Source organism: Tamandua tetradactyla, chromosome 13 (genome assembly GCF_023851605.1).
Source record: "Tamandua tetradactyla isolate mTamTet1 chromosome 13, mTamTet1.pri, whole genome shotgun sequence".
NCBI lineage: Eukaryota > Metazoa > Chordata > Mammalia > Pilosa > Myrmecophagidae > Tamandua > Tamandua tetradactyla.
The window spans coordinates 68,713,528-68,725,951 of NC_135339.1; positions in this window are offsets into that span (position 1 = coordinate 68,713,528).

The following is a 12,424-nucleotide window of genomic DNA, read 5'->3' on the forward strand; positions in this document are numbered from 1 at the left end:
ATTTTTTACAATTGGGTTGTTTGTTTTCTTAATGTTGAGATATAAGAGTTATATTTAAATATTTTGGATACAAGTCCCTCATCAGATATGTGTTTTGCAAATAGATCCTCCTAATCCGTGGCTTGAATTTTATTCTAACAGTGCCTTTCACTACACTGTTTTAATTTTAATTTTAATACAGTCCAAAGGATCACCTTTTTCTTTCATGGATTGAGCTTGTGGTGTTGCATCTAAGCACTCATTACCAAACCCAAAGACACATACATGTTCTCCTGTTTCTTTTCCACATTCTGTGATTTTGCATTTTTTATATTTATGTCTTTGATCCTTTTTTTTTTTTTTGAATGCTGTAGGGTGAGGTCATATTTCATTATTTTTCCATGTGAGTATCCCATTAATTGCAGCACCATTTGTTGAACTTTTGTTTGTTTGTTTTGGGGGAAGTGCACTGACTGGGAATCGAACCCAGGTCTCCTTGCATGGCAGGCGAGAATTCTACCACTGAACTACTCTTGCACCCCCTCTACAATCCATTTTTTAGTTAATTTTTCTGAAAGGAGTAATATCTGTGTGTAGGTTCACTTTTTTGCCTATGAATATACAATTTTTCCAACAACACTTGTTGAAAAGATTATCTTTTCACCAATGAATTGCCTTTGCTTCTTTGTCAAAAATTGACTGATTATATTTCCATGAGTCTGTTTCTGGGCTCTCTATTCTGTTCCCTTTGATCTACATGTTTTTTCCTTCTTTTAAAACATTGCTGGGGCAGGCAACAGTGGCTCAGTGGCAGAGTTTTCACCTGCAATGCGGGAGAACTGGGTTCAGTTCCCAGTGCCTGTCCATGTTAAAATTAAAAAAAAAAAAAAAAAAAAAAAAAAAAAAAAAAAAAAAGAATGTTTAAAAGATTGTTGGATTCAATTTGCTAATTTTCTTTTTTAGAATTTTTGCATTTATGTTCATGAGAGATAATATTCTGTAGTTGTCTTTTCTTCTAATGCCTTTTTCTGGCTTGGGTATTAGGGTAATTCTGGCCTCAGTGAGTTAAGAAATGCTCCCTCTGCTTCCACTTTCTGGAAGAGATTGTGGAGAACCGGTATCACTTCTTTAATATTTGGTAGAATTAACCCATGAAACCATATGGGCCTCGTGTTATCTTTTTGGGGAAGATTATAAATTATTGATTCCATTTCTTTGAAATATATTATTGATTCAATTTCTTTGAAATATATAGGCTTATTTAGATCATTTATTTCCCCTGGTATGAGTTTTGGTAGTTTGATTCCTTTATGGAATAGATCCATTCATCTAATTATAAAATTTGTGAGCACAGATTATTTATAATATTCCCTTGAGTTGTTCATATTAATTATTTATTACCCTTTAATGCCTATAGGATAAGTAGTGATCACCTATTTTTCATTTTGGTATTGGTAATTTTTGTTCTCACATTTTTTTCTTGGTTAGCCTGGCTAGATGCTTATCAATTTTATCGGTTTCTTAAAAACCAAACAGCTTTGGTCTTCACTGATTGTCTGTTTTCCTGTTTCCAATTTTACTGACTTACGTCCACATTTTTAGTATTTTCTTTTTTCTGCCTTCTTTAGGATTAAATTGCTCCTCTTTTTCTAGTTTACTAGCTTAGCTTATTAATTTTAGTTCTTTCTTCTTTTCATACATGTATTCAATGCTGTAAATCCCCCCGTTAAGGACTGTTTTTGCAACATCCCACAAATTTTGATAAATTGTACTGAATTTTCATGTGATTACACTTTTCCTGAGAATTTTTAATCTCAAATGTTGTTTAATCTCAAAAAATTTGAGGATTTTCCAGCTACTTTTCTGTTACTGATTTCTAGTTTTATTTCAATGTGATTTGAAAACATATTTTGTAATATTTGTATGCTTATACATTCTTTAAAGTGTATTTTGTAGCCCAGAATGTGGTCTATATTGGTGAATGCTCCATGTAAGCTTGTGATATTATTGCAAACACGTTGATTCTTTCCTTGCCTGGGCTCAGTCTTTTGATGAGCCCATCAACAGCATTCTTAGTTTCTGTTACAATGTTTTTTATTTCCAGCAATTCCTTTTTATCCTTTCTTAGAGATTCCCTTTCTCTATCTGTTTTTGCATGCTGTCTTCTATTAATATATTAAGAGCCCTTAATATACTGTTATTTTAAATTCTATGTCTGATAATTTCAAAATTTGTGTCATAACTGGTTCTGATGCCTGCTCTGTTTCTTCAGACTGTGCTTCCTTGCTCTTTTCTATCGTGCCTTTTAAATTTTTCTCAAAGTCAGACACAAGGTATTACGTAATAAGAACGGAGGAAAATGGGCCTTTATTTTGAATTTTGTTAATCTGACTAGGAGCTGGGTTTGTGGTTAATGTTTGCTGTAGCTTTAAATGTCAGAGGCTTCAAATTCTTCTAGTTCCCTTGTTCTCATGTGCCCTTCCCCTCTGGCCTTCTCTAATAACTCCTGCTTAGATAGAATCTGCATCTTGCAGCTTTTTCAGCTGTAATCCACTGTTATGGGGTTTGAACCTAGTAAAGAAGATATCCAATATACTTTATTTATCTTATTACATTGTTATCTTATTACATTGTTGTTGTTTCTAAATACTTAAGAGCACTGAGAAACAAAATAGAGGAAGGCTTTAGGAAAATTTGTGGAAGTCTTTGAAATGGGCAAAAATATTAGTGGATAATGGAATGCAGAGTGTTGCCAGGCGATTATGTTATTCTAGGGACTGAACCTTTGATTTACTTTGAGTGTTATGGTAGATAGAGTCTACTGTGAACCCCGATGACTCTTGTCTTTTGGTATTCACACTTTTGCATGATCTCTTACCACTGAGTGTGGGAAGAATCCATGACTTTCTTATAATCAGCAGAATATGGCAAGGTAGGTCACATTCATGACTGATTTACATAATATTAGATTCTGTCTTGCTAGCAGATCTGCTATCGAGTTAAAAGCCATGTGGTAAAGAACTTTGATGAGTCTTTAGGAGCTGCCCTGTCCTCTAGGAGACAAAGAAGCCCTCCAGCTTAAAAACAGCAAGAAGTCAGGTCCTGCAAACACAGTAAATTGATTCCGTCAACAGTCTAAGTGAGATGGAAGTAGGCTCCTCTGTAGTCATGTCTCCAGATGATTATCCATCCCTGGCCAACATGTTGATTGCAGTCTTGTGAGACTCTAAGCAGAGGACCTAGTTAGGTCCAGCCCAGCTTCTCGATTCATAGAAACTGTAAGTTAAATTTGTATTAGAATTTGTTTTATTGTCTTCCTGGTTCAGTTATTAGTTAAGGAGTTAAATAAAATATTTGACACTGGTTTGATGTTTACATGAGACTCATGGTTTCTAAAAATTATCATTTAACAAGGAAGATAGGAAGCTGCAGCAGTAGTGAAGTGTTGAAATTTCAGGAGATCTCACTGAGAAATAACTGAGAGTGTGAGCCCTGTGGAGAACTAGGGGAAGAAAATTCCAGGAAGAGGTACCAGTAAAAGAGGTCCCCATGTAGGAATGTATTTTTCTGAAGAACAGGGTTGAGGTCAGGTTGCTGGGGGTGGGAGAGCAGGCAATGAAGACAGAGGAGTTACAGGGAGTCAGATCTTGGGCCATGGAAAAGATGTTGGGTTTTAATCTGGGTGCAATAGTGAGACATTTCATGGTATGAGCAGAAAAATAACATGAGTTCATTTTCCAATATGTTTTCATTGATATTATTTCAGCTAAAAGAGGCCTAACAAGTAGAAAGACAGGCAGCAAATCACACGTCACAGATATCATTTGAACTGAGGTTTGAAGCATTTAAGAGAATTGACAAAATTCACAAAGGTAGCAAGCAGAGGAGCCAGACCTGATTTTATTTCTCCTGAGGTAATATACTAAAGTCCAGGTCACTATGCCCCTTCGCATGACCTGTAAGGTATACAGGTCATTATTTGGTGATTTAGAGACATTATTAGGAACATATTTTAGATTTCTCAGGAAGAAATGTCAGACTAGTCTGAATAGGAAAGATTCATCTTCTCTTTTCTTTTCAGTAAGCTTAGGCTAGGATTTGTATGCAGCAGTGGAAGTTATTTCTACCTATTACTAATGTTCTTGCTTAAAATGTCAGCTTGTTCATTCTCCCAGATTTCAATCTACTCAACAATATAAAGAAACATGTTTTCTTTTTGTTCCCCTTTCCTCTAGTCAAGAGGGTAAGAAATATTTCTCTGGATGATATTATTACAATATTCAACAGCAGATCCCTGGAGAGAAAGGTAATTCAAAATCATAAATAAGATATTCAATTTGAGATTAGTTAAGTGGTTATTTGGCTGAAAGGGATTTGAAAAACAAGAAGCACTTCTATATCTTCAGGTGAAGGAAATATTCAGTTGGATTTAATTAGCAGTGGGATTTTTCCGGACCCTCTCCATTATGAAGCTCCAAGCATTTAAATGATAATTAAAATTTTTGCAGGTTAATAACCACGGTGAAGTTTCATTAAAAATACCGGGATTCTAAGCTCAAGTACAAAATATAGGATTCCCAGGTGTATTTTCTCAAAGATCATAGTCAATATACAGACTGTAGTCATGCATTTTATTAACAGTTGTGGTCTTGAACAGTTTGCTTTAAAATCACGAAGCTTCCAAGTCTGGTAATTTTAGGCTTATAAGAACATACATCATGAATAAATGTTGGCATTTAGATGTTTCAAACTTCTCAGTAAGCACATTATCCTCTTGCTCAGAAGAAACACTTAAGAGGTTGAAAGTCCTTGTCTTTATATGGATTCCTTTGTGGGAGAAATGGTTCAGGACCATGGATAAGGCTGACCCAAATCACAAGTGGGAAATAGGAGTGCCCTGGTGTTATTGGGTACTGGGTAGCTTAGGCTTTTATTATGAAGGTCCATTTCACATATAAGTCATGGGACAACATGGCTCTCCTCCTGACTGTGCCCTTTTCTTCCTTCCCATTCTTAGCTCTTGCAGGGAGGGAAGCTTAAAGCATAGCATATCAAAATTCTGTTATGAGAAATGATGGGTATTAGAGGGAGGGAGACTAAGTGGAAAGTGAGTTCAAGATGCCCATGTGAGATGACACTGATCTGCAGGGGCACAGTGGGGAATAAAAATATTTCCCCTGTCCTTGAGATATACTGAGGATTACTGAAAGCTGCCTAAGAGGATGCCATGCCTTTCCCCATTTGTAAGGCTGCAGTTGGTTCATATTGGCTTAAGAGAGTGAACTGTTAAATGTTCAGGGATCTCACAAGGCAGTTGTTAAGCCCTTGGTAGCTTGAAATCAGCCATGGTGAAAGTATTTATAATACAGAAATTGGCAAGTCCCCACCCTTCCTGACTTCTCATAGCATTTGACAGTGTAAATTCACTCCACCTTCTTCAATCTCTTCCTTTTATTCACACAATATTGTTTTTTCTTGGGTCCCTCACAAGTCTGAACTCTCTTCTTGGTCAGTTTCAAAAGTTCTGCTTATTCCTTCCTGTGGTAGGTTGAATTATGAACCCCAGCAGACATATGTTCTTAATCTTAATCCATATTCTTGTGGGTATGAATCCATTGTAAGACAACTGTTTGAAGATGTTATTTTTAGTTAAGGTGTGGTGTACTGAACCAGAGTGGGCATTATCCAGAATACTGGAGGCCTTACAAAGGGAAAGCCACAGGGAGGAGTCAGAAGTTGGAAGTCAGCAGAAAGTGTAAAAGCAGGGAGGAAGGAGAGAATACAGCCACTGTGGCAGGAGGTAACCATATAAACCAGGAACCTTAAGGAATGTAGTAAGCCAGTGCCAGAATGCTACTCACCCCAGGGGCAAGCAAGTCAATGTCCTTGGTTCCAAAACCACAAGCCAATAAATTCCTGTTGTTTAAGCCAATCCATCATGTGGCATTTGTCATAACAGCAGGGCATATTAAGATACCACCTTATTTAAATATAGCTATTTCCCAAGACTCTGTACTGAGCCTTCTTTAATATTTCTCTCATTTATTGCCTGGTTTACATTATTGCACACAGCAGCTTATGACCAAATCAACCTCCTTTTCACAAATTTGCAATTCAGTTCCATGCTAGTATTTCAACAGCCTGATAGGTGTTTGCATATAGTAACCCCAGTGATATTCCAAACTCAACATCTCAAAAAGCATTCACATCATCTTCACATCTCTCATCAGCTCATCCTCTAACTTCCTATTTTTGTCAATGGCATCATTATCTAAGCAATCCCACCTACCACATCTAATGACCACAGGTTATAAATTTTTAAAAGTATTGAAATCCTCAACCTTCTCATTCTTGCTGATTACATCTAATTTACTTCAAGCCTTTCTAAAATCTACCCTTCATAATGGATTTCACATAAGTCATCTCCGACATTCCCGTTACCACCACAGTATCTTAGCTAAAGTCTGCTTGTTCTTCCTCTTGACCATTGCACGAGACTTTTAATTTGTTTACTTGTCCTAAAATCCTGCTAGGATGGGGGGAGGGGTATCAGCTATAAAGGAGAAATTCCCTAAAACATTACAACAATAAGCCATCTGTTCTTGTATTATGTCCTTAAATTCTTAAATCCTTTGATATTTCTCCCTTATAAAGGCGGAGCCTAATTACCTCCCTTTGACTGTGGGTGGTATTCAGTTACTCACCTCTAATGTATAAGGTAAAGTAGAAGTGATAGGGTGTAATGTTAGAAAAACATTAAAAAGCACCAGGCTTCCTCCCCACTCAGTTTCTCTTAGATCATTCACTACAGGGAAAGTCAGCTGCTACATCCTGAGGACATTCAGGCAGCCTTGGTGGGAGACCCATGTGGTGAAGAACTGAGGCGTCCTGCCAGAAGCTCTGAGATTGAGCTATCTTGTGGGTCATCCAGCCAAGTTAAGCCCTCAGATGACTGCTTGATGCACAAACAGCTTGACTGCATCCTCATGAGACACCCTCAGCCAGAACCACACTGCTAAGCCACTCGTGGATTCCTGACCCTTGGAAACTGTGTGAGATGGTAAATGTTGTCTTAAGCCATAAGTTTGAGGGTTGGTATCTTATGCAACAGTAGATAACTAATGCACCATCCATCTTAACCCCTGCTCCAGAGTAAACTTGTACAAAGTAGAGCTCTGATCATGCCTCTCCAATGCTAACAATGTCCAAAGGCTTTAGAACTAAATTTTCTATTTGATAGAGCTCTATCTTTCTAGTCTTGCATTTAAAGTGCTCTTCAATGTATAATCATAAACACAGCTCTTCAGCTTTATATCCCAGAATACTCTTGTTATGGTTTGCTAATGCTGCCAAAATGCAATATACTAGAAATGGATTGGCTTTTACAAAGGGGATTTATCAGGTTACAAATTTACAGTTCTAAGGCCATGAAAATGTCCAAATTAAGGCATCAATAAGAGGATACCTCCTCTTAGGAAAGGCTTAGGGTTTCTCTGTCACCTGGGAAGGCATATGGCTTGTGTCCACTGGTCCTTGCTCACAGTTCATTGCTTTCTCTCTTTAAGCATCTGTGGCTCCTCACTTAGCCTCTCAGGGGCAAACTCTATATTTCATCTTTTAGCTTAGCATCTCCAAACGTCTGTGCCTGTGCTTTCTCCAAAATGCTTCCCCCTTAAGGAACTACAGCAAGCTGATTAAGACCCACCTTGAATTGGATCTTAATGGGTAGGTCACATCTGCATGGAAACAACCTAATCAAAAGTTCCCACCCAACAACAGGTCTGCCCCCATAAGGCTGGATTAGAAGAACATGGCTTTTCTGTGGTATGTAACAGTTTCAAACCAGTACAACTGTCTATTCCAACTGTTGTTTCAGACAACCTGGAATAATATCCACTCAATAATATGCTCTGTGTTTCCTATCCCTCATCATTAACACCAGTTAATGTGGGTCCAAATATCACCCAACTTTATAATTGTAGCTCAAAATGCCACCTCCTCCAGGAAACCTACTCTATTTCCTCTCCATTAATTTTTCAGTTCCTTATTTTAACGTCCAACTCTAACCAGAAAATAGCTTTCTAGGTTGTATTTTTCTTAAGGACCAAAACCTATCTCTTTCACTTTGTTAATCTTCCTCCACAACTTGGCAAAATATCTTGAAAATCAGTATGATGAAGAGAGAGCACTAGACTTGGATTTTTGACTTGGTGATGATTGTATAGCTTTGACTAAGTCTTTAAAACTCTCTGAACCCATCTATTTCTGTTCCTTAAATTTTAACAAGCTAATGATATGATAGAGATAAACTTGAGTGCCAAGAGCTAACAGAAACAAACAAATGCAAAATACACCTTTCCAGTCTTTGCAAATTGGCTCTGTGTTGGCTACTGCTCTCTTTCAGAGCTTAGCTCTCCTACCAAGATCAGCCAAAGAGGCAAAAGTGCAACATCCTCTCCTCTTTATTGAGCATGTGCTCCTGCCCTTAGGAATTCCCAAAGCTTGCTTTTCTCCCTATGAAATAGACTCCCCCCAGCCTTAGAATGCTTACAGTAATCCTTTATCCCAGGCCAATGTAATTTGAGTGTTTCTTACACAGATTAAGTTGTCTGCACGTTTTTTCCACATGCTGGGCAAGTTCTGGGATGGCATGCCAGAGTTTCCTGGTTCAGTACTTCAGGCAGCCACCAGATAGACTGGCACAAACACATGCACCCCAATATATACATAGGGGTTAATTTGCTCCCACTGAAAAAGTGGCAGGGATCGCAGGAGAGTGTAGGCTGGCTCTAACCTGCACCAAGTAGGGTGGGGGATGACCAGCAAAGGTGCCATGAGCTTTTCCTAACACTTTCTAAATTGTGTTGTCTTGATTTGCCTCTGGCCAGTTACTGCAACCCTTTAACTGTTTTCCAGAGCTCAGAGGAAATGGCTCTACCAGTTATTGCTAATTGTTCAAAGATTCTGTGGGGAAACAGAACCCTGGGCAAAGTGCTTTTAAACTTGTGCACAGGGCAAATAAACCAGCAGCAGCAAAAATGAAACTGCAGTCTACAACTAAAGGCTAGGGACTCAGGCTCAAATTTTGAGCTTTCTCAACACGAGTAACCTGTTAACTTTGGGACTAAAAGCTAGTGAGTTCAGATAGTGAGTTTGAACACAAAGGGAGTGGAGCTCAGATCCACGAGGGACTCACCCATGACCCTCAGAAATGGCAAGGAGGACAGAGAACTCAAGACTTCAGCTAGAGCCTTTGCCTGTCTCCAGAGCCATCAGCAGTCGCCTTTAGATCCTGTCTTCATTGGCAAGACTGATAAAAGTAAAATTTTTGTGCAATTTTGGCTCTCACAGCTTTATTGAGTGATTCATGAATTGGGCAGCATGTCATTCAGAAAGTAAAAGGGAACTCTTCCCAGGGAGTGGAAAGGGGAAGTTTATAAAGGGTGAACATGAAAGCAAGTGAGGAAATACTCTGATTGGCTGACATTAAGTTTCAATTAAGATAGGGGAAATCTTACAAAGTGGGGAGCAGATGTACATTGCTTGGTATGGTTTTCTTATTCCTCCTGATAAGCTATCTCTACTGGACCAAAACTAGTAGAAAAACTAGGGTTTTTCTTAGAAAACCCCTGCAGGTCAATTGTTTTGGTCTTCTGTAAGAGACCTTCTCAGAAAGGTGATCTCCTACCAGCAATGCCCAATGCAGGTGGCCATTTTATTTTACTTAACATACGGGAACTAATGTCGCATTGATTACCGCTGCTACCACTTAATACCACTACAACTCCTGGACAGGATTTACCAAGTGCTTACTACTGACAATGTTGAACTTTACCCAAGACCTGTGATCCTTGAAAACAAAGTTGAGAAATCCTCCCATCATTTATGTTTTGGAAAATAGCTTATTTCCTGAACTGCTTGTCCTAATGATCAATTGGACAAAATTCTGATCAATCACACTTTGATTAGCCTTCTTTCCTTCTCGCAGTCCCTGAACTTTAGTCTACTCTCAGTCTGAGCAGGTATACAGTCCCTCCATAAGGGTCCTTCCAGAAAAGAGGCTGGTCTCAAGGAAAACACTCTCTGATCTACTGTCTGATCAGCCTACATTTTCATCTCACTTATCTATATCCAGTTCTTTCTAGTCTCATCCCGATTTATTAAGGAAAAAAAAGTTTGCCTAACACTTGACCGCCTGCTGATCTAATGGTCTGAGGTTCTTGCTACTGTAATGTAGCAAGCAATGGTCCTGTGGGAACCAAAACCATAATTTGGCCTCGACTCAGTGAAGCTCTGAATGCACAGCTGCCTGTGATACTGAGGGACCCAGGCAATCTTTAAACTTGCCTCTCTCAGGAGGAAAGAATATACAAATGGTTCTTTGAACACACACCAGACCCCTTAGTGTTCTGATGCCATTCTTTACCTAGTATGCCTTTCTGGAAAAATATGATGCTATCACACATGCTTTTGAATTTCCTTGGTTAATGCATAACCCCTTCTGTGTATAGAATGAGTAGTAAGAAACCACTCCATATGCCATGAGACTCCTTCTAACTGTGTGATCTTATATACAATGAAATGTATTGTCTCAGGCCCCTATATATCTGGCCCTAGTGATTTTTGCCTAATTGTGGAACGCTTCTTAAGGTCCTGGGAGTGGCAGTGGGGGAGCTGCTGTCCCTAACTTGAGTAAATTCTCAATAAACTTAATGATTCCTTTGGTGCCTGGTGCTTTCTTCTCTTTCACGGCTGGAACCTCCATACCTGCGGGCCCAGCTCAGAAAATCCCCTTCCCCTGTTGTGATGGTTCTTTTCTCCTCTTTGCAATAGGCCTTTTGAGTGAAATCTCTCTTTCCCAAGTCTAATTTTTTTTTGTTTGTTTGCTACTACATCCCTGGTTCAGCACTAAGTATTTTTCATAGGTTTAATTTTTTAAATCCTATATAAACCATTTGAAGTTGCTGTAGGATTTCCTTTTACAGAATTGGCTTTAAGGAACAAAAGAAAAAAGAAAGGAGTGATAAGGAAAGGAATGGTAAAGGAAGAAAAGAAAAGAAAGTAGAAAATAGCAAGACAAAACTTGTCCACGCACACACAATGCAGATAGAAGACCAGGGCATTAATCCAGGTCACTCAAACGGTCACATTTATTTGGCACTAATCTTAGGTGCCAAAAAAGTCCATTAGTAACCTCAGATGGAGGTTCCAAAATGAGGGATTCCAAGCACATGGTTTGAATCTAGTTTAGTAATCCCATTCATTAGAACATTAGGGCAATTTTTCAGCAGATAGCCCTGGTGGGAAATAGGTCCAACCTGAACTCAAACTCTTTGCATATCCAACCATTACCAAAAGGTAGTTTACAACTCAAACCTCCAGATTGTCTGGTTTTTTTTAGAATAAGTGAATAATAAAAGGGTCACAGCCCATTTAGTTTATGTATGTACCGTCACTGGGGCATTAGGAGTTTTGCTCAAGTGAGGTATCTCTTTTCTGTCTTAAAATAACTGAACTATATCACTTTAAATGCCAAAATATGTTTTAATGACATTCAATGACTATTTCCAGAGTATACTACACACCCCCTCCCAACAAAAGACTCCGAACGTAATTCAAATGCATCTTTCGGCTGTATGATCACCTTTATGACCATATAACTTTATTCGCAGAAATACTTTTCAGGGCAATGGTATATTTAGAACTTTTTTTTCCTGCACCAAAGAACCCTAGATGTCTGGGATTTTATATTTTCATCTACTTCTTATGATGTTTTAATTTCCTTGGACTATCAGCTGGTACCTCTCAGCACTGCTGTCAGTGGGTCCTTATTGCCTCTCATATGCAATGTATTTAAATTTGAAATTATCTTTGGGAAGATCCACTTTTTCAAATAGCATTATTCTCCAGGTTTCAAATCTCACATTGCTATTTAAACACCTCTTTAATCACTTGTCTCTTATGTTCAATGTATTACCAAGGTGTACTGGTTCTACTTCTTATTAATTCTTACGTTGGGTTATTAGTACATATAATTCTCAGACAAGATTTATTAATGTTTAAGCTCGCCTCCTTTTCCCCCATCTACTTGTCTAAAAGAAATCTTTTGCAATGCACAATGAGGTGAAGGGGTAAAGATCTAAGCCAAGATTGGATTTAAACAGTGTTCTAAATTGACTTACACAATAAAGAACCCAGGGAGGTAGGTGTAGGCAGGGGTGGAGAATAAAAAAAAGATCTGGAGAGAATTCAGGATTTCTTGTGAGAGATGCAAAGTCATTTTGAGGATAAAATTGGGAAATAAAAGATGTTTTTGAGAATAGTTGCTGGAGTTACAAATCATATCCCCAATGTAATATGATAGTCCTTGAAAGATGCAGATTAAAGTTATAATTTCTTTTTTCTTAAATTACCAGGTGATGGCTAGAATACTTTTTTAAATTCA